Genomic DNA, 4,385 nt, shown 5'->3' on the forward strand with positions numbered 1-4,385 from the left:
ACTGACACGATTACGAATGAATAAAGGCTGGAGCCAAGCCATAACCCCAGAGTCAACATAGCACAAGAGGTTTAATGAAAGCACACACACACACACATACACACCCCCACATACACACACCCCCACACACACACCGTAAATCAACTTGACAAGTTGATCTCAGGCCAGGGAAAAAGGCACCACTAATTGAACATGCACATTGGGTGGACAATGATGCAAACATTGAGTGAGACACGAGCAGACGTCGTGCCTCAACAGGGAGGAAGTATGATATGAAATTGTTCCCACATACAGACTTTTCAACAAAAAAAAAAATTTTTTGGACACTGTTATTTGTTTGGGTTGCAATATTGTTTGACTATGATTGATATGTTTTCAAAATGGATCAAGTTGTTTCCAACAACACATGCTGATGCTAAAAACGATTGGGAAAAGTGTTGTGTAATCAAATTATCCTGACATTTGGAATTTCAAGAAGTGATTTGAAGTGAAAATGATGCATTTTGTGAATGATGTTGTAACAAGTGGGACAGTTGTTAAAAAATGGACTCAAAGCGTCACTATGCATACAGTCTGCAGGACTTGTGGAACGCACTAATGGAAAAAAAAAAAAAAGAGACAATGGCCAGACTGTGTTTCAATCACAGCAATGAGGACAATGCCAGCCGAAGGAAGGACACTATCCCCGATAGACTCTCAGGTTCATCAGAACCACCAACAAAAAACATGTTTGACCGAAAAAGATGCAAAAGACGCAAATACTGGTCAAGTGTTTTTCTGATTCACAGAGAATTCACGTCCGTGTGGGAGACCAACTCTTCTTCAAGGTGTTGAAACGACTCCGTTGGAGGGAAGTGAATGCTGAGATGGCCCTCGCCAGATGATGGCGGTGACCCCGACGCTGCAAAGGTCGCGGGGCGTGGCAGCTGGATCCACCAGTTGCAATACAAGCTTCACCGGTTTCCAGCTAAAGGCCTAGCAACGCGAATCCCTCCCCGAGTCACAATCTCGGACCACACGCACATCAGAACCACACCACCAGCCACAGATACGAATGTTGAAGCCGCAGAATAAAAAGATTAGATATGGTTTGGAAATTAATGACGTACATAAAGCCTTGATTGAAGAACATAATTGCATTTAAAGTTTTAAAAATGAAACAATTATTAATGTTATGACCACTATGAAGAATTTGAAAGACACAATATATATCGGGATAATTATGGTTTTCATTTTTTGTTATGTGTAGTCTGTTCATGTTGCATTATTTTTATGACAAAAATGATGATTAACTGCATGTTTGTTGCCCAAAAGTAACATTACAATCTGATTGATGTTGAGTATGACAAACTCGAACTGGACAATGACGAACTCGAACTGGACACTGAAACGCAAAAAGAATATGGACTTGTCGCCCAAGCCCCACACACGAAGATCCGGGAGGTAAAGACGGCTGTCTCCTCCTACAGCGAGGCAAGGGGCCTGCATCGAGTCCCCCAGAGACAAGCTCTGCGTGGAGACAGTTTTGTTATTTTTCACTAGGCACATTGAAATGTATTTTTATGTTTTATTCCCTGATGACTCATCTTAAAGCCGTATGGACATGATTTAAATCCGACAAACAGGGGGGAAATGTGAGAGTATGTAAATAGTTTGTGTATTTTTAATCATGTTTTTTATACACTATTTGTAACAATGATAATTACACACACACTCACAGACACGCACATCATTGCTTCAGCACACAAGCGCACACCCACACGCTTGTTTAAGTTTCACTTTCCATAAGTTTCGTTTTTCTCTGAATAAAGTCCAGAGGGATGGGCGAAGAAGCCAGTGAGAGTGCGGGAGAGTGAACTGGCAAGACGTCTACTTCACTTCCTGGCTTCTCCTCCCATCGCGATGGAGAAAAGACAAAACCTTCCCTGGTTATTCCTCTGGTTCTCTGCATTTAATTCAGTCTAATGAAGGCGTCAGGACCTTTTAAACCTGACATTAGTCACGTTAAGTTTTCCTTTGTTATTTTGCACCCAGCCACGTTGTTTGTCCTTGTTTGATTCATTTAATAAATTCCCTTTAAGTTACCCTTTTCCCCGCTTCCTCGCATCTTGGGTCCTGCCCCTCCTCGCCGACCCCGCGATCCTGACAAATACAAGAAATGTAAAAATTAGGGCTGTCGAAATTGAAGCATTAACTCAGTTAATTAATCCCCCAAAAATTAACTCAGTTAAATATTTTAACTCATTTAACTCAGTTTGATTTACTTAAAAAATAATTTGCATTCTTTGCAAATATTGTGCCATATTAGCTGTCTTTAGCACATCTCAGAACAAAACAGTTACCACTGGGCCTTCCAAACCAACACTGTGTGGCGCTTGTGAGCAGTTTTGAAAAATGTTTAGAAAATAAATGTCTGCAAAGATGTCTCCATTTAGATCGTATTCAAGAATCCAAGAAAGCTATTAGAACAGTTATTGAATTGAATATACTTCATATTTGGTGAGATATTATTCAAGTAAATATCTGTTATAAGCTTCGCAAAAAATAGTAGTTAAAAAATGTGATTAATCATGATTGATCATGAAATGTTTTGTGATTAATTAGTTAAAAAAAATAATGACTTGACAGCATTAGTAAAAATATAATACTATATATGTATATATATATATATATATATATATATATATAAAGATAAAGATATCCTTTATTAGTCCCACCATGGGGAAATTTGAGGTGTTACAGCAGCAAAGATATAGATCACACAGAGTCGGCGGCGTAATGTAGCCGTTAATGTATAACATTAGCAGCAGACATTCATAAAAAGCATGCAAATATACACAGTATAAACGTATATAAGTGTAAGGAAACACTCCTAATGCTTGTCCATTATACAGAGGGGGAAACGCTGTAATGATAAAAACTACTTGAATGATTGAAAATACTGCAATGATAAAAATATTGCAATGATAAAAGTACTGTAATGGTAAGAGTACTGAAATGATCAAATATACTGCAATGGTAAAAGTACTGTAATAGTAAAAGTACTGCAACGATAGAAAAATACTGCAATGATAAAAGTACTGTAATAGTAAAAGTACAGCAATGATAGGAAATACTGCAATGATAAAAGTACTGCAATGATAAAAGTACTGTAATAGTGAACGTCCTGCAATGGTAGAAATACTGCAGTGATAGTAGTACTCTAATAAAAATACTGTAATGGTAAAGAAAATACATCATTGGTCAATATTTAAGTACACCATTGGCTGAAAGTACAGTAGTAGTGTATATAGCATCCTAGGACTGCACAATTGCACTAATGCCCTCCCGTTTGTAGGCCTGACCCAATGTTCTTGTTAAAAAGTCTGACAGCAGTCGGCAGGAAGGAGCGGCAAAATCTCTCTTTGGTACAGCGAGTGTGTAACAGTCTATCACTGAAGGAGCTGTGGAGTGTTCTCAGAGTGTCATTGAGTGGGTGGGCTGGGTTGTCCAGCATTGAGGACAGTTTTGCCGTCATCCTCCTGCCCCCCACTGAGTCCACAGAGTCCAGGGAGCAGCCCAGGACAGAGCTGGCCTTCCTCACTAGTTTCTGGCCCTCCTCACTAGTTATATATATGTATATTTTTGACCACTGGTCGAAATGACTTACTAAACAACTACAAAATTGACTCGCATTTGATGAATAAAACAGGTTAATTTCACCCATGAATATTTAGCTCTCTGTGAGTCGGTTAGTGAAGGTTTACTACTGGGCTGGGAGGAGCTTTGTACTTCTTTCATTGACATTACAGTGTAGTGAACTGGCGAACAACATTATCACCTGTCGTTCTTGTCACGAAACAAACACGCTTGGTTGTCCTTCAAATGTTTCGACAAGTTTGATGTTTTGCTTCCCTTTGCAAGGCTGACTTTGTAGCACCACATGAATTGCAGTGCTTCTGTTTTATTGGCTCGCCTTTGCCACTCAATTTGAACCCAAAGTACCTCCACACCGTACTTCGGGCCCCCGTTTTATCAACGAGTTGGGGCTTTTCTGTAGCGGCTATTTTCTACTAAGCTGTACTGGATGTACTGGAGTCTATCCCAACTGATATCAGGCTTTAGGCGGACGACACACGGAACTAGTCGCCAGCCAGTTGCGGGGCACACATCTATCTATCTATCTGTCTGTCTATCTAGTTATCTATCTATCATGTATGTGTGTGCAAGTGTATGTGTGTCAGTGTGTGTGCGTGGATGCGGTATACAGCTTAAACCACGGAAGTTGTAAGTGGCATAATTCCCCACTGTGGGAATCTAAAGCCTGTAAGGCTGAACTTGGAACATGTGGGGGAGGGACAGGTTTGCATCCTGAACTACTACTCTAATCTGTTCTTAGAGGAGAG

The sequence above is a fragment of the Idiotropiscis lumnitzeri genome, chromosome 8, assembly GCF_059441095.1.
Source record: "Idiotropiscis lumnitzeri isolate Australia: NSW breed Sydney's pygmy pipehorse chromosome 8, RoL_Ilum_1.0, whole genome shotgun sequence".
NCBI lineage: Eukaryota > Metazoa > Chordata > Actinopteri > Syngnathiformes > Syngnathidae > Idiotropiscis > Idiotropiscis lumnitzeri.